The sequence below is a fragment of the Saimiri boliviensis genome, chromosome 12 (genome assembly GCF_048565385.1).
Source record: "Saimiri boliviensis isolate mSaiBol1 chromosome 12, mSaiBol1.pri, whole genome shotgun sequence".
NCBI classification, from domain to species: domain Eukaryota; kingdom Metazoa; phylum Chordata; class Mammalia; order Primates; family Cebidae; genus Saimiri; species Saimiri boliviensis.
Window position 1 is genome coordinate 58,902,034 of NC_133460.1, and position 19,235 is coordinate 58,921,268.

Genomic DNA, 19,235 nt, shown 5'->3' on the forward strand with positions numbered 1-19,235 from the left:
TCTGCGGAGACCTTCTGGGATTCTGCCCAGCATGAAACATTTTTCCCCTCTCTCAGCTTTGTTTTACATCCACGAATGCGATAAGCATGGCATTTGTGTTCTGCCAAGTAACCACGACAAAAGGGCCAACGAGGGACACTGCAGAACTGTCACACTCAGAACTCCCCAGTTCAACATCAAACACTGAGCGCGATGTGGATGCAGGCATTTAACCAGCTCTCTCCCAACTCACTCTGCTGCCACCCAGTACACAGGCACAAGTGAGTGTTCTAGCACACCTACTCTGAAGAGGGCCTGTTTACCTGCCTAATTACCCCAGGAGAAAAACACTATGTAGTCCAATAGCCTGGGGTGACCTTCAGGTAGATACAGCCTCCCAGTACCTCCAGTCTCCCCCTAGCTGTCCATGTTCTAGGAGGCTAGAGGCTGCAGGATCAGCACACAGCTCTCTGACTCACAGAAGCAGCATTCTCCTTTTCTTTGAAAATTAAGAAATCTGTTCATGGTCCAGTCTTCTGGTAACTTTGGCCTCTGCATTTTTTTAAAAGAGCCCACCGCGAGGGACTGTCTTTGGAGGAGTTGTTCCTGGCATGGGGCAAGGGACATACTTCACACTGCTGGTGCAATTCTGATGGCTGGGGCATGTCCCCCACTCTCTACCTGCTGCACACAGCAGGCAGCCAGCCCCCTTAGGGATTGCTCCAATTCTTAGAAATCTGTCTCGGGAACTTTTGGCTTCTGGTCCTGCCTCTTAGGGTAGCCTGCAGCACAAACACTGCCCATCCGTCCTCACTGTGACCATCCAGCTGCAGCTGTGCACCTGATTTCATCCAGCTGCAGCCCTCTCCACTTAAATCGGTGCTTCTGGAAAACAGTCACCTATAGGACTTGTTAAAACCCAGATTTCTGGGCCCCACCTCCGGAGCCTCTAAGTCAGTGTCTCTGGGGTAGGGCCCAAGAAGCTGCATTTCCAACAGCTCCCTGCTGATGCTGCTGCTGCCCGGCTGCAGGCCACACTGCCTTATCACACATGAGAACCTGGAGAACTGGCTAACAATGCTAGTGCCAGGCCCCCATATTCCAGGCCTCTGAACCTAGGATAGGCCCAGGAGTCTGAAGTACAAACAAGCATACATACCCTCCAATCCCAGTAATTCTGATGTAACTGGTTCTGTGGTCCACACTCTAGGAAACACCCTTTTCTTTAAGGTATTAGAAACTCTCTAGCTTATCGATCTCACTCTTTGATATGGTTGGATTTGTATCCCTGCCCAAATTGTAAGCTGTAATTACAATACAATCTGATTGTCATCCCCAGTGTTGGAGGTGGGGCCAGGTAGGAGGTGACAGGATCATGGGGGTGGATTTCCCACTTTGGTGCTGTTCTCAGAGAGAGTTCTGGTGAGATCTGCTTGTTTAAAAGTGTGTTGCACCTCCTCCCTGCACCTCTCTTCCTCCTGCTCCAGCCAGGTAAGACCTGCCTGCTGCATCACTGTAAGCTTCCCGAGGCCTCCCCAAGCAGATGCCAGCGTCATGCTTTCTCTTACCTGGAGAGCTCCCATATTCTGGGCCCTTCAACCTGGGATAGGCCCAGCCATAGAACTGTGAGCCAATTCAACCTCTTTTCTTTATAAATTACCCGGTTTCAGAGATTTCTTTACAGTGGTGTGAGAATGGACTAATACACTCTTCTTAACAATAGTAAGCTCTAGGGACAGGCACCAGACCTAGGCCTCCCCCCACCACCTGCAATTATATGGCAGATGCACCTGAGCACCATCACTTAACTTAAGCATACCCAGAACGACTCTACAGTCTAAGAAGAATGTGTGATCAGAGTTCTGAGCTAAGGAACTGTGGCCAACCTGGAGACCCATTCCTTATCTATAAGGAACATCTGAACCCCTAAGTCATTCCATGGAATGCAGGCCATACAGGAAATCAAGGTTCTTTGTTCTGCATTAAATGAAGGTTGCCAGGTGGAGGTGGTTTGGAAGGAGGCTGCTAAATGAAAATGCCAAACAAAATGCTTTTTACAATCAGCAGTGATCCTTCCATCCAGCCTGTCACCACTGGACCGCCCCGTATGTAAGTGCCCTCAATAAGCTCTATGCCTCGTTCACTGGCTCTGGGCCTCTCAAACATGGTGCCATCGCTACTAACGTCGACAGGACTCTAGCATGACAGCACTGCATCAGAAGCCAGTCTCAAAGCATTCGGTGGATGCCAAAAGCACAGCGCAGCTATCTGGGGGTGCTTCTCAGGGACTGCAAAAGCACCTGTTCCCTAAAGCTGCATTATGTATATGTAAGTGTACCATTCAATTTCATAGGCTCTAAAAGGGCACTGGATGGAGTCCTCTAACAGGAATCTAGAAATGCTACATTGGGTCAGGAGGCAAAACTGCCAGAGCAAGAAGAGCCTCACTGCCCCTACTCAGCCATCCCCTACCACAAAGGGAAGCCTTGCTGTGTCTCTACCCAACAATGCAAGGTAGAGATATGGGCTCTAGCCACCAGCAAGGCTACGCCATGCATTTGTTCGTGTCCTCCCTGACTTCAGGAACACAGTGGGAAAGGAAAGGTGGCTGCTGTCAGTGCCATGACTGGGACTCTGGACTGTCCTCCCCAGAGGGACAGCACAGGGCTCATTTGGGAACAGAGGCTATACCAGGCTAATGCTGAGAGGCAAAGGCCTGGAAACATCATCTCGGGCCAAAAGTCACACAGCAGTGACACCCCCTGCCCCTCAGAATCTAGCAGCAAACCAATCAGGCCTGGACTAGAGCAGATGCTTTCGTGGGGTGATTTTCCACTGACCATCCCCAGCCTGGTGGAAGGAATATTCATTTTTACATTAGTTGTTTTGAACATTAGATCCTTAACCTGTTTTTAAACACACACACACACACACACACACACACACATATTTATTTACTTATTTAAAAAAATACTTTCTCCATAAGGTTGCATCCATAAAATTTAAATATATTGTTGCTATGGTTTCAATGTGTCCCCCAAAGTGCAAGCACTGTGAGCTTAATGGTTGATACAACAGTTCTGAGAGGTGGGAACTTTAAGAAGCTCTGCCTCATGAATGGATTAATGTGTTACGGAGGAAGTGGGCTCCTGACCACCAGTGGGTTTGTTACAAAAGTATAACATGCTCTCTCTTTCACTCTTGTTCTCTCTCACCCATGTGATATCCTCTGCCATGTTATGAAGCAGCAAGAAGGCCCTTGCCAGATGCAGCCTCACGATCTTCCCAGCCTTCAGAACTGTGAGCTAAATAAGCTTCTGTTGCTTATCAATTACTCAGTCTGTAATATTTTGTTAGAGCAGCACAAAATGAGCTAAGACAATCGTTTAAACCATGCAGCTCCAATAATCCCTGCTGATATTATTTTAAATGAAAAGATGAGGCAGGGTGCAGTGGCTCACATCTATAATCCCAGCACTTTGGGAAGCTGAGGTAGACAGATCATTTGAGCTCAGGAGTTGAGACCAGCTTGGGCAACATAGTGAGACCTTGTCTTTACAAAAATAAAATACAAAAATATTAGCCGGGCATCATGGCATTGGACTGTGGTCCCAGCTACTCAGGAGGCTGAAGCAAGAGAATTGTTTGAGCCTTGGAGGTGGCGGTTGCAGTGAGTCCAGATCACACCATTGCACTGCAGTCTGGGTGACGGGAGTGAAACCCTATCTATCTCAAAAAAATAAAATAAAATAAAAGGAAGAAAAAACAAGCCATAGAATGGGAGAAAATAATTGCAAAAGACACATCTGATAAAGGGACTATTATCCAAAATACACAAAGAACTCTCAAATCTCAACAAGAAAACCTTACGACTTAAAAAATAAGCAAAAGACCTTAACATACACTTCACCAAACAAATATACAGGTGGCAAATAAGCATATGAAAAGATGATCAACATGTCATTAATAAACTGCAAATGAAAACAGTAAGATATCACTATACACCTATTGGAATGGCCAAAATCCAAAACACTGATAACACCAAATGCTGGTGAGGATACAGCAATGGGAACTTTCATTCATTGCTGGTGGGAATGTAAAATGGTACAGCCACTTTGGAAGACAGTTTGGCAGTTTCTTAGAAAACTAAAGATAGTTTTACCAACGATCCAGCAATCATGCTCTTGGTTTTTACCCAAATGAGTTGAAAACTTCTGCCCACAAACAAAACCAGCTTAAGGATATTCACGGTAGTGTTATTCAAAATTGCCAACAATTTGGAAGCACCTAAGATGTCCTTTACTAGGTACTGATAAACTGGTACATCCAGACAACGGAATATTATTCAGTGCTAAAAAGAAATTAGCTACCAAGCCATGAACAGACATGGATAAATGCATATTAAATGCATATGACAAAGTAAAATATGCCAATCTGAAAAAGTTACACACTATATGATTCTAACTCTGATATTCTGAAGGAAGCATAACTATGGTATTGGGATTCACTCGGGGTGGTTGGCAAAATATTAGGGAAAGTTATAAGATTATAGTCTCAAACCTTTTGGAAGGCCAAAAGGTTTTAGTGGAACAGGCTGAAGGCAGTCAGTTCTTACATTAGAACTTTAAGTCACAGGGTAAAGGTTAGAATAATAAAAGCTTTCCCAGGTAAGTCTGTTTACCCCACATTCCTTTTTCCCTACACTAATTTGTTCCCTCATGTAAACTTTGTGCTGGATGTCCCTCTCAGGGGGATGTCGAAGGGAAATAAGGGAAATTACCCATTAATGGTGTTTATTCTGGGTCCGGGAACCAAGACCTTTTATCATTCATAAAACCACTCCTTTAACCATGTTAATTATCCACAAGCGTGTTGACTTAGAACCTCTGTTAGTATGCAAGGAAGGACAGGGAGTTGTGGTTGATTAGCTGCAATCGCCCTCTGAAAGTAGTTGACGACTGTCCCTAGCCCACTCGACTCACACTGTACTCTGGTGTGTATGAGTGTATTTCATTCATCTGTTGCTGAATCAGGGTCTGCAGGACAGACCTCCGCAAGTGGTGATCGAGGTCTCAGGTGGTGACCCCAACATGATACCCATCACAGCTGGCACCCAAACAGGGACACTGATGTGATGCCTCAGGTGGTGACCCCAACGTGACCGAGGTCTCACTATGGTGACAGCAAAAAGATGAGTAGTTGCCAGAGGTCAAGAGAGGAAAGAATTAATAGGTGGAGCAAGGAATTGTAGGGCAGTAAAACTATTCTGTGTGGTACTATAATGATGGATACATGTCACTACACATTAGCCAAAACCCAGAGATAATTCAACACCAAGAGTGAACCCTAATGTAAACTATGGACTTGGGGTGGTAGTGATGTGTCAATGTTGCTTCCGTGGTTGTAATAATATAACCACTGTGGTGGGTGTGTGTGTGTGGGGGAAAGGGGAATGGGAAACTCTGTAGTTTCACTTAATTTTGCTGTAAATCTATAACTGCTCTAAAAACTGAATTTTATTTGAAAAATAAAAGGAATACAAGCACACTGTAGGGAAATTCAAACAGAACAGAAACACACAAAATGAAAAGCAAGTCATTCTTCCCTCTATCCTTGTACATAAAGGTCACCACCAAGCAGTTTCCAACGTATAGTTCAAGACACACAAATGCACACACAGAAATGTATAATACATGTGTATATATATATTTACATAAAAGATAAATGTATATGCATATGTGTTTAGTTCATATATGCTCAGATATTTGTTTTTTTTTTGCTTTAAGTTCTGGGATACATGTGCAGAACATGCATGTTTGTTACATAGGTATACATGTGTCCATGGTAGTTTGCTGCACCTACCAACCTGTTATCTAGGTTTTGAACCCTGCGTGCATTAGGTATTTGTCCTAATGCTCTCCCGCCCCTTCTCCTCCACCCACCATATATGTACAACTTTTTTAAAGAGGAAAGAAACTGATGCATCTGCAAACTCTTCAGCAGAAAGCTCAGCTCTGGTTAAGTAATGGCTCATGTGATAACGTGATATAAGAAATACATATCTGACAGTCTGGTGGGACTGAGCCCTTTAACCTACCAGGTCTGCAGTGAGTGACTCCAGCTAAGGTCAGAATTCAGCTGCATTATGGATACCAAGTTGGCGTCAGAGAATTGGTCAGTGTGGGGGAAAAAACCACACATCTGGCTGAGGGTGAAGCACAGAGAGTTTTGCTTGGAGTTTTCCTTCTCAATTCACATTCTGACCTGGTGCCCCTCCTGGCATGCACTGGGGAAATGGAGACTTAGCTAGCCTGAGCTGGTCTGAGTGGCTCACAACCTCCACACACTGCCATGCGAGCAGCTGGGCACTCGTCCATCCCAGGTCACTGGGCAAGAGAGAGGGAGGCAGCAGCCTAGAGCAAGGTGCCAACAAGAGCCTGGAGCCCAGAACTTGAGATGGAAGGTCCAAGACAAGGCAGAAACATCTACTATGGTATAGCCCTGTTCCAAGGATCTCAGCCAGCGACCTGAGGCCAGGCCTCCTCTTCCATACCTCAGTTGTCCCATGGGCAAAACCAGGGGCATCCATTTTTGAAGTCCTTCCTTCCTCTGGGATCTTAGGATTTCTGAAGGGGACCTCTCTCAGCTTTCACCCCAAATCCTAGACTTACAGACTCACAAAATGTCCATATTGGAAGGGATTATGTTCTAACTCCCTTGGTTTTGTGGCTAAAATACGCTAGGAACATGGCTTGCTCAAATCACACGCTGTGGCAAAGAGGGTCTGTGGTAGAGCTTGGCCTACTGGCAGCTGGTGGCAAAACCTGACACCCCCTCACAGTGCTGCATCACAAAACCTGTGCTGCTTCCATCCAAGCTGGACTGAGTTCACTGGTGGTCCCCGTGGGTCCTTCCCTTGGCCACCTACTTGAAGACCCCTCCTCCAAGGAAAGAAGGAGACAGTGCAATAAGCCTGCCTTAAACAAGGGTCTGCCAAGGCCATTCCTCATGGCCAGAAGGTTCCAGAAACCCTCCGTGTATCAGCTCACAGTTCCCCATAGCTATGATGATGAGGGAAAGCAGACAGAGCCCAAACTCTGCCCCACGCACCCCTTCAGTGGCAGGAGCTGGCCCCAGCAGACCATGTACCTAACTGTGGCTGTGGAATTCCATGGAGTGAGCCACACTATTAATCAATCCATTAACCACAGAGGCACTGATTAATAATGGTTGACTTTTTTCACAACGTTTTGTTACGGAGCACGTATATAAAACAGAACAATAACAATTATCTACTTAAGACCCATCTTGACTCATCCCACAACCCACCCACTCCCCTGTATTGTTTTTAAGCAAATCCCAGACATCATATATTATTTCATCTGTAACTGTTCATATCTCTAAATATTAGGAACTTTAATATAAATACATACAGATGCTCCTTGACTTAGGGTGGGGTTACACCCCAATAAACCCATCATGAGTTGAAAATGGATTTCATGCTGGCAACACAGCAGCCCCCAACTTATGATGGTTCCACTTACGATTTTTCAACTTTACGATGGTCTAAGAGTGGCATACACTCAATAAAAACCATAGCCTCATTGTAACCCCATCGTAAGTGGAGGAGCTGGTTACATCCCCATAAGCCCTTCTTAAACTGATGTAACCCCATCATAAAGTTGAAAAACTGTAAAACCAACCACCTTGAGTCAGTGACCGTGTGTGTGTGTGTGTGTGTGTGTGTGTGTGTGTGTGTGAGAGAGAGAGAGTGAGACAGAGAGAGAGGAGAGAGAATGAATGTGTGTGTGTGTGTGTGTGCTTATATAACTACAATAGAGCTGGGACTCTAAATTGAGATCAGGCTTCTATACCAGCAAAGGACTCAGGTGCAGATTCACATTAGGAAGACTGCGAGCATGGAATGCTTGAGGGGGCACCTGTCAATATAAGACGGCAAGAAAACCAACTTCCCCAGGACTCTTCCAGGACCACTGAGCTCTGCCTAGTGATGATGCTGCCAACCATCTGTAAATGATGTTTTCCAAAGTCCAAAATGCAGACCCACAACCTTGTTCACCACTGTTACCCCAGGGTCTGGCTAAATGTGCACACTACAAATGCAGCTCGAGTGAAAGAATGGAGGGAGTTCTGGGGCCTGGCCTCTGCTTTGCCAATTAGTCCATTTTCTCCTTTATAATCTCTTCCTTCATTGGCTCCTAAGATCATTTAAGTATCAAATAGGATGTATTTGGCCTCCAGGGCAAGGAACTTCATAATGAACACACAAATCTAAGGCTCTCAGTAAGAACAGCACATTCCCACAATATGCAATTGGCCTTCTGTAGAGCGGGACCCACCTGGTACATGACAGTCAACTCTGTCGACCGCTGAACGGCTACAAGTCTCCAGAACATACACGCTCCAAACCTCTCCTCCAGGCAAACCTTTCCTCCAGGTCTGTTCATTTGCACTATTAAGTCCATTTGCTTCTGAATACCTACCATCTATGGCCCCCAAAAGTCTTGCTCAGATCTAACCGGGATGCCCAGGCCCAGCTCAGCCTTGCCTAGAAGCAGGCAGTGTGACGTGCAGCTCCGTGCTGCCCAGAGTGTGTTCTCTGACACCAGCTTAGTATCTTGCAAGTTGTAAAGTCAGCAGGTATGTAGTTGAAGGAGAGAGAAAGACAGACAAGAGCAAGAGATTAGTTGCCCAAAAAGTTGAGAAAAGGCTGACTACTACATATAGTTATATACTGTAACTACACATCCCCTGTCTAGGAAACTGCCAGTTTGCAATAGAATAAAAGCTCTGATAAATCCTGTAACAAAGAAGCCTGCTTAACTCTACCCTCAAATTTCCCAAACTAATTATGCCATCATAATAGTTACCATTTACTGAACACTTTTCATGTGCCAGGCACTGTGTTAAGTGCTTCACATGCAATCAAACTTTACAACAACCCTGAGACAAATACTAAAATTATCCTTCTCATATCAGAAATGAAGACTGACGGACAGCGAAGCTGTGTAACTCGCCCAAGATTATAGCTACTGAATGGCTAAGCCAGGCAGATGGCCTCCAAAGCCCAGGACTTTACCACTATACTATACTTCCTCACAGAGTCCACTGGTCCCAGGAACTAGTATTTTAAGGACACAGCTTTAGAAACACTGGTGATGAAATATCATAATATTAGGAATCAGAATACCTGGCTTCTACGTCCAGTTTCACTGTATGATCTCAGGTACTTCATTAAAGGCAGTGGGGGACGGTGAGAAGAACATGGACTCTGAAGCCAGAATACCCAGGTTCACATCCCAGTCCTGCTCGTCAGCTATGCAACCTTGACAGTTTACGTGACCTTTCTGCACCTCAGTGTTCCCCATCTGTAAAATGGGGATAGTAACAGTTTAATTCCAAGTTTGTTCTCATTATATCATGTAACATATCATGATATCCTGTTTCTCCAAAACAAAATAAGAAAGAGAAGACCCTGGGCCATTTGATAACTGAAGGGGGAAGGGAGGGGTGGGAGAGAAACCCAGAACTGGGGAAGGCCAGGGCAGTGTGAAGAGTGGAGGACGGGAGTGGGGAGCACACCGGCATGGCTGTGTTGGGTTTTCCAGCCTCCCAATAGAGAAAGCACCAACAGGAAACTGGCACTGTTTTCTTTCCGTCCCCTCCACATGCCTGGGTGTCTGGGGGTCTGGTCCAAGCTCAGGAGTAGACGGGGCAGCAGAGGCAAGACTGACAGTGGACGGAGGCCATGGGGCAGAGGGATCTGAAAGACCCTCGGAGAAGAAACCTGCCTGGGAAAGGGACCTGCAGAAGCAGGGCCTCAGCCTGCACAAGCTCCAAGCCTGCGGGCACTGGAGCCCATTCTCAGGACCTTCACTGCAGCATGGCACAGACGGTGCCATCTTCTCTCCCCTGCCTGCCTTTCCACACCAGGTCTCTGGTGCTGAGAAGGGGCAGGGGCGAGTGAGAAGGAACTCACTTTCCATAGGAGGGAGGCCAAGAGCACACAGCATCATACACAGGTCTCTCTGTCACACTCCACAGCAGGCTTCCCTGCAAGCTGGGCCACTCCTCTTTGTGGGCAGAGTCCCCTCGGAGGCCTGGCCACACCACACACCTCACAGAAGAGCCAATGCTTGGTCAAATGCCAGGTCCAGTTCAAAATTTCTGAGAAGTGGAAAGTGGGCAGCAGAGGAAGGTGACAGAGACACAACATTACTATGTGGCTGCCATGCAGGCCAGGCTGCGGTGGGCACTCAGGTCCTGGAGGACACCGAGATTCTTGTAACGGACACAGTGGCAGTGACAGGAAAAGTCCCCATCCAAGTCCTGACTCCAAAGTGTAGATAGGACCTGCTGTAGTTTGAATGCTCTTATCTCCCCCAGATTCATTATTGAGATCCCAGCTCCCAGTGTGATGACATTTGGAGGTGGGGCCTCTGGAAGGTTATGAGGTTGGAGCCCTCGAGAATGGGATTCATGCCCTTATAAAACAGAGCCCAGAGAGCTCAACCCTTTCCACCATGTGGGGACACGGGGAGAAGGTGCTAGCCTATTTGTGAACCAGAAAGTGAGCCCTCATCAGGCACTGAGTCTGCTGGCACCTGCATCTTCGACTTCCAGCCTCCAGAACTGTGAGCAATGTTTCTTTCTGTTGTTTATAAGCCACGCGGTCTGTGATATTTTATTACAGCAGCTTGAACAGATTTAGACAGAACCTAAGGACACACAGACAGACAGACAGACAGACACACACACACACACACACTCACTCTCAAAAAGGGAAACGGTGGGTTGTGTTTGTAAGTGCAGGTGGCGGGGAGGGGACACAGGTCTCGGTCTTTGCTCACTTCCGCATGGGGAAACCACCCCCAGTTACAGCACCTGAGCAGAGGAGCTTCTCCCAGGGTCAGCCTAGGAGAGACGAGACGAGCACCACAATGGAAGTGAGCTGATGTCAATCAGGCTCAAGTGCCAGGGTGGCTGAGGTCCCCCTGTGGGTCCCACCCCTTATAGTTGTCAAGTCACTCCATTCACTGCAAAGTCCAACCCAGTTTCTCCCAGAGCTCCTGGGCCCACAGGGATGTGCCACACCCCAAGCCCTGTAGCAGTTACTGTCTACAAGGTAACCCTTCCAGCCCCTCTGCCTGAAAAAAGCAAGGGGAACTCCTTCTCTAAACCCCTCCCTCATCTTGCAGTGTAGGGAAGAGGGAGCTGAGTGGCTCACCCAGGACCCGCAGCCCTAGCCTCACTGACATTGACTTTCACAATATCTACCCCTAGATTCTTGGCAGGTCCTTCTACCGACCCCAATCACCCTTTCTCTCATATTCTAAACCAGCTCCCCCATCTTTTCACGGCCCACAATCCCCCATCAGGGGCTGCAACCATCACAGGACAGTCTACAAGAGACTTCTCAATTCTGCTGCATGAGTTTTACCACAGCCCTCACAGCTCTGATATCATCTTCTAGCACTGCTGCTGGGCCACCAGGGTGGTACACAGGTTTGGAGTCCAGTGACAATGATTCTATTCTAGCTCTGCCCCTTGTTAGCTGGATATACAGATTGACCTCTCTGAGCCTTTTTCCTCACCTGTAAAAAGAGGAAAAATGATCCATCTCATTATACAGCTGTCAGAATGTAATATTCTGATATATATATGAAGCTCTCCAATGGGTATTAGCATGCAGCAGGTGCTCAGTTAACTTTAACTTACTCCCTAGGAAGCATTAGCCTGGAGCCAAGGTCTGGTTCCTATCACCACTGCTTGCTGTGTGACCCTCCCTGGGCAACTTAACCTCTCTGAGCCTCCATGCTGTCTGCAAGATCTGATGTGCCCCGCCTACCGTGGATTACTATGAGGACTAAAAGTAAAAGAACAGGAATGTGCTTTGTAAAGCCTGACACAGTTATCTTCACTCTGTGGCCAACACACCTAGTGTTGGTCTCTCTCAAGTGGCCAAAGAGGCCAGGCTCTGACATTTGGAGAGGGAAAAAAGGGTCATGGATCCTGGGCAGACACTAACCCGGCCGGGTGTCAGGCTCCTGCCTCCCAGGGGATCAGCCCAGTCCACACAGTGAGGGGAGTGTCCAGCCAACTCTTAAGGTCCTGGGGCCTCAGGACAATGCTGGTAAGGGAAACGTACAGGGAAGGTTTTTCAGAACCTCGGCTACCATCAGCTTCCTTGATTAGGTCCCTCAAAGATATCCCCGGAACCTGTGAATGCGTTACTTTACATGGCAAAAGGGAGTGTCCTGATTGATTAAGGTTATCCGCCATGAGATGGGGAGACTAGGCTAGATTCTTCAGGTGGGCCCAATCCAATGGGAAAGGTCCTTCAAAGCAGAGAGCCTTTGTGGATGGGTTAAAGAGGAAAAGGAAGAATAAGCAGGAGAGAATTCAAGCATGAGAGGGATTCTACCAACTGAGGAAAGGAGCCAAGTGCAAGGAACGCAGATGGCCACTAAAGCTGGAAAGGACAAGGAAGCATTCACCTCTAGGAACTCCAGACACGCAACCCTGCCAACACCTTGATTTTAGCAACATGAGATCCAAGAGACCATGAGATAAAACTGTTAAGATAAAAAAGGTGGGTGGTAAAATAGTGCAGCCACTATGGAAAACAGTAGAGAGATTTCTCAAAAAATTAAACATAGAACTACCATATGATCCAGCAATCTCACTCATGGGCATACAGGCTGAGTACCCCTCATTCAAAATGTGTGGGATCAGCAGTGTTTCAGATATTCTGGTCTTCAGACCAGATGATTTCAGATTTTGGAATACTGGCCTTACACTTACCACTGCGCACCCAAAATCCAAAAATCCAAAATGCTTCGATGAGCACTTCCTTTGAGCGTCACGTTGCAGCTCAAAAAGTTTCAGATTTTGAAACATTTCAGATTTGTGATAGTCAACCTATATACCCAAAGGAAATGAAAGCCAGGACTCCAACAGACATTTGTACACCCATGTTCACAGCAGCCTCATTCACAGTAGTGAAAAGGTGGAAACAGCCCAAGCACCCGTGATGGATGAATGGATAAACGAAACAAGGTCTCCATGTAAAAACAGAGAATCATTCAGCCTCAAAACAGAAGAAAGCTCTGACATGCTACAACATGGGCAAATCTTGAATCTATTATGCTAAAGAAAACAAGCCAGGCACAAAAGAACAAATATTTCTGATTCCACTTATACAAAGTCTCCAAAGTAGTGAAATTCATAAGGACAGAAAGTAGACTGCTGTTGCCAGGGCTCAGGTAAGAGGGAATGGGGAGTTTACATTTCATGAGCACACAGTCAGTTTGGGAAGATGAGAACCTTGTGGAGATGCATGGTAATGACTGTTGTGTAACAAAGAGAATGTATTTTAACAACACTGAACTGCACACCTAACAGTGGGTAAAGTGGTAAATTTTACGTTGTGTGTGCATACATATACACATATGTGTGTGTGTGTGTGTGTGTGTGTGTGTGTGTATTTTTTTTTTTTTTGAGATGGAGTCTCACTCTGTTGCCCAGGTTGGAGTGTGGTGGCATGATCTCGGCTCACTGCAACCTCCATCTCCCAGGTTCAAGCGATTCCCTGCCTTAGCCTCCCGAGTAGCTGGGATTACAGGTGCCTGTCACCATGCCTGGCTAATTTTTTGTATTTTTAGTAGAGACAGGGTTTCACCATGCTGGCCAGGCTGGTCTTGAACTCCTGACCTCAGGTGATCCGCCCACCTTGGCCTCCCAAAGTGCTGAGATTACAGGTGTGAGCCACTGCGCAAGGCTCTGTGCATATTTTTACCACAAAAAAAGTTGCATGGTTTTAAGCCACAAGTTTGTAGTAATTTGTTACAGCAGTAACTGAAAGCTAACATACTGTACACAACGAGGTGGGGAGCGGTTGAGAGATGATGTTCAAAGGGTACAAAATCTCAAGCTGGGCACAATGGTGTGGTCTATAGTCCCAGGCACTTGGGAGGCTGAGGCAGGAGGATTGCTTGAGCCCAGGGATTTGAGGCTGCAGTGGGCCTTGATCACACCATGAAAAGCCACTGCACTCCAGCCCAAACAACACAGTAAGACCTTGTCTCAAAAAAAAAAAAAAAAAAAAAAAAAACCTCAGTTAAAGAGGAGGAATATGTTTTTTCCTTTGCACAGCATGATATAGTTATTAACAGAGTACTACACATCTCAAAATTGCTAAGAGAATAAACTTTAAACTTTCTCACCGCAAAAAATAAGCATTTGAGGTAATATATTAACTAGTTTGCTTTAATTACTTCATATTGTGTTCATAGATTATAACATCACTTTGTACTCCATAAATTTACATACTTATAAATGTTAATTTACAATAAAAAATGTTTAAGGAAAACTATTGGCCAAGCACAGTGGCTCATCCCTGTAACCCCAGCACTTTGGGAGGCTGAGGTGGGCGGACTACATGAGGCCAGGAGTTTGAGAACAGCCTGGGCAACATAGTGAGACCCCGTCTCTATTAAAATACAAAAATTGGCCTGGCACAGTGGCTCACACCTGTAATCCCAGCACTTTGGGAGGCTGAGGCAGGCAAATCACCTGAGGTCAGGAGCTCAAGACCAGCCTGGCCAACATGGTGAAATTCTGTCTCTACTAAATATACAAAATTAGCTGGGCATGGTGGCAGGTACCTGTAATTCCAGCTACTGGGGAAGCTGAGGCAGGAGAATCACTTGAACCTGGGAGGCAGAGGCTGCAGTGAGCCGAGATCATACCATTGCACTCCAGCCTGGGCAAAAAGAGCAAACCTCTGTCTCAAAAAATAAAAATAAAAACACAAAAATTAGCCAGGTGTGGTGGCACGCGCCTGTAATCTCCACTACTCAGGAATTGCTTTGAACCCAGGAGGCAGAGGTCGCAGTGAGCCAGGATTGTGCCACTGCATTCAGCCTGGGTGACGGAGCAAGATTCTGTCTCAAAAAATAAAAATAAAAAAAAAAACACCTTAAAGAAAACGAATATATACAGTGACTATTCCTTCTATCTTTCCCTCCATATCCTTCTATGGCATTCTCTTTCCAAAGGTCTCTGCTTTCTTTGCATAAGAGCTCTGTGAACACGTCTGCCTAACTCAGCAAGGTTTCTTCGACAAGGAAAGCATTAAACCACCAAGACTACAAAAAAAAAAAAAAACCCTTTCCAACAATGGAAGCAGGGACCAGGTGCTTGCCTCTCCCACATGTTGGCAATAGGGCTTGGCACAGGTTTACTAACTTGAATTACCAGTCAACATGAGACACCAGGGGATTTGGGCCCTTGGTGGCTTCCTCGTGGCCAGGCTGCACACTCTCAGTCAGCATTTGCCCAGTCAGAGTTGCACAGGCAGGGCCATCACATCCCATTGGCCAGGACCTTACAATCAGATGCCAGAAGTCAATTCAGCACCTCAGAGATGACTCGGTTCATTTCCACCCACCTCACCTCACCCCATTTCAAAATGATGGAGAGGAGAATATGGCACACCAAGGTGATACAGCAAGACCCTAAGAGGGCTGGTGCCAAATCCTCCCACCCCCACTACTGAGCAAGAGTTCATCGTCCCCAGGGCAGGGTGGGTACAGAGGCTTATTGTCCTCAGAGCTGCTGTCAGACTCAGGCCCAGTTCTCTAGGATGTTTCTTTTTATTCCATGGGGCGGGGAGCTGCCCGTGGGAGTTCAAGCCTGAGTTGCTGCTTCTTGCCTGAGGCAACAGCAGGTACAGTGGGAAGACCAGGGCTGAAAAGAAATTAATTCTGCAATATTGGGGAATGACTGCCTTCTAAGAAACACACCCGAAGGGGGAAAAGATGTGATAAAATCCTGCCCCTCCTGTACGTTTCACCTATGCACGCTAATCAGATTTGTATGGGCTCCCTCTTCACATAAACAGACAGCAAAGGGTCACAGAACATCTGAGGAAGGCTCTACCAAGAAAGGGAGACACTAAAACAGAAGAAAAGGAACCAAAGACACAGACGATGAGAAGTAGAGGACAAAAATATAATCAACATCCTCAGGGAAAATATTACAGCCATAAAACAAAAAGATAAGCAAAGCAATCATTGTGAAATTTGAGTGCACAAGAGGCAAAGAAAAGATACTAAAACTTTAGAAAAGAAGAAACGGGTCCTTTTTGGGGGGAACTGGAAGGACACTGGACTTCAACAGCCACACTGGAAACTACAAGACAACAGAATAATGTGTTCAGTGTTCAGAAAGAAAATTATTTTCAGATTATAATTCTATAGCCAGCTAAATTATCCACTACTGAGAGGATGGAACAGAGATACTTGGAGGCATACAAAGCTTCAGAAACAAAAAACAAAAACCTACCTCCCATGCATTTTTCTTAGGAACTTTTGGACGATTTCAGCAAAATGAGAACATAAGTAAGGAAAAAAAAGAAAATAAAATATATAGGATCTAGGAACAGGGGAATCTAACACAGAAGACTGTAAAAAGTAGTCCCCAGATTACATTTGAGCAGCAGGACTGGGGAGCAACTAGACCAGTTTGGAACAACAGATAAACAGAAAATCAGGCCCCAAAACAGGGAAAGCATCTGCTTGAGGAATAATGGTACACGAAGGACTATACTCCTAATGTGTGACCACAGCACACTACTGGCACAGCATCAAACAATATAATTTATGGTCACAATAATGCAGGCATTAAATATTGATGTATTATTGGTTCCTTAGCTATCAAGCAGGAAGTCAACATATTTCAAAACTGACAAATTAAGAAACAGTAACATAAGCCTATTAATTAAAAATAATGAGGTAGTTAAAAATGGTTAACTCTGGAGAAAGAGGAAGGATGTGTCAGGGGACTGCTGGTTTCATTATAAGCCTTTTGGATCCACATTTTGGCTTTTTTCATTTTTTATTATAAAATATTTTTTATAACATAGCAATAAATACAACATATATATGAGTTATAAACCATAATAAAATAAGCATCCGTTATTATCTAACTTTAGAGAGAAAATTATCTGCCAGGCAGGGTGGTTCACACGTGTAATCCCAGCACTTTGAGAAGCCAAGGCAAACAGATCACTTGAGGCCAGGAGTTCGAGACCAGGCCGGCCAACATGACAAAATCCCATCTCTACTAAAAATGCAGAAATTAGCCAGGCGTGGTGGCGCATGTCTATAATCCCAGCTACTCAGGAGTCCGAGGCTGCAGTGAGCTAAGATCACGCCATTGCACTCCAATCTGGGCGACAGAGGGAGACTCTTGCCTCAAAAAAAAAAAAAAAAGAGTATTACTACATTCTTCTATTTTTTGAGACAGTCTCTCACTCTGTCCGCAGGCTGGAGTGGTCACCCAGGCTGGAGTGCAGTGCTGCAATCTTGGCTCACTGCAGCCTCAGCCTCCCAAGTAGCTGGGATTATAGGCATGTGCCATCATGCTGGCTAATTTCTGTATTTTTAGTAGAGACAGGGTTTCGCCATGTTGACCAACCTGGTGAACTACATTCTTCAACTGCTTTCTAAAAAACTAGGCATATAGCTTTTAGGGGAAAGTTAAAACAAAACACTAGCAGCCAGTCTCTGGGACTGGTACCAGCATCTGCAGTAGGTCCAGGTTTTGTGGAGCCTGAAGCTTACAAGATTTTAGGAGTCCTCTTCAGGACAAAAAACACAGAACATCTTATTTTTTTGCTAATGTTATGAACCATATGACTCTGTGAACTCACTGCTAGGGCCCCTCCCACGGCCCCTCACTAGGGTGCTGTGAGTCTGGGGACCTGAAGCTTCTGTTTCGGTAGCTTCACAGTAATCCTACCTGGCTTTATGGAGGCACCAGGGACTGGACTAGACTCCACAGGATAGGGAAGGAAAAAATACAATCTTGGCCTGCATCATGCTTTCTCTCTAGCTGGAGAGAGAAACACAATAGCGCACTTCTGAGAAAACACACACTACAATATTTAAGAGCCATTCCCAGGAAGAGTGGGGAGGAAGACAAAGAATTCAGAAAATGTGTTGCTTGGGAGCAGAGCATAGGGGCATCTGAGAAACTGGCCTTTCTCTGATGGGCCTTGGCAAACCTAAGCCCTTTGGGCCAATGAGTGTGCCTGTAGGGCCTCAGTGGTCTGCAAAGCTGCCTCCCAGAACCTGGGGCTCCTGAAGGTTTTTGGAGCTCAGTAGCATTATTTCATTGGAAGGAGGAAAGGGCTGGAAAAGGGGGAGACTCTGGCTTACATCTTTTAAAAATATTAAAACAGGAGGAGCTCTGGCAGCAAGGGCCCCATATTCCTGTATGGTGACACTCGGCTAGGGCTGGCAACAGCTGCACACCTCCCTCCCTCCCCCATTCAGCTACCTGGGCTGTCCTTGCAGGAATCTGCATTCGTGATCTCAGGAACAGAGGTTTACCAAGGCCCTTCCAGTTGGTATGTGACGAGCCATCCCATTTCCTTGTGCATGGCTGGCACAGGCCCTTCTCTCACCATAGGCTGAGGAAGAGAGGTGGAGAAGACTGAAGACTGCGATGGGGCAGCAAGGTGCTCCCTGGTCTCTCCCAGGAGGCTGTGATGCCCATCAGCCAGTCCTTGGGCCCTGTTCAAACCACCTTGGAAGCCCAGGCCCTTAAAGCCTGGGAGACTTAGGAGAGTGTATATTCTAGCTCCAAATGGCTGAGCACCCCTGCTCTGCCTAAAAGCCTCAGGAAATCTCTCCAAATAGCCCTTATCAAGAACTGCTCTTCAAATGGTACCAATGTCCCCAGTCAGTGGCATGCAGCTAGAAGCTGCAAGCACCTGCGGCTCACTCTGGAGGAGAAAACACCTTCACTTGGGAATGGACTGACCCTTCTGCAGCTGGCATCCTAAGCTGTGTCAAGCATTCTGGGGGCCAAGAGTCCTTCACGCTGGGCCACTGAGGAACAGCAAGATAACACAAGGTACCTCAGGGCCATGCATGATGGAGAGAAGCACAGAAAATGCATGTCCTTAGCCCAGCCCAGCTCAGCAATTTCCTTTTTCAGGATATCTTTGCTCAATTGGTCCCTCTAGCTGGTCTGACTCTCTTGGCCTTCCCTGAGTCTAGATGAAGTTAGTCTACTTTCACACTGCTGATAAAGACATACTGAGACTGGGCAATTTACAAAAGAAAGAGGTTTATTGGATTCACAGTTCCACATGGCTGGGGAGGCCTCACAATCATGGCCGAAGGTAAAAAGCACATCTCACGTGGCAACAGACAAGAGAAGAG

General features: G+C 46.2%; 1 protein-coding gene across 5 annotated transcripts in view; it reads right to left on the bottom strand.

The window, feature by feature from the left end:
• The window catches only part of ANXA11 (annexin A11), a 51,860-nt gene that overhangs the window by 22,616 nt on the left and 10,009 nt on the right, over positions 1 to 19,235 (bottom strand). Inside the window, exons 2-3 of one of the 5 annotated variants that reach the window (XM_074382474.1) lie at positions 9,191 to 9,368; positions 8,484 to 8,617 (exon numbers count right to left, since the gene is read on the bottom strand). The exons of 1 other annotated variant lie outside the window; for it this stretch is intronic. The gene's annotated coding sequence lies outside the window, so the exon portion shown is untranslated. Of the gene's footprint in view, positions 1 to 8,483; positions 9,119 to 9,190; positions 9,369 to 18,345; positions 18,479 to 19,235 lie in introns of those variants that run through there. 3 more of the 5 variants (XM_074382476.1, XM_074382477.1, XM_074382475.1) reach the window with 3 other exon arrangements.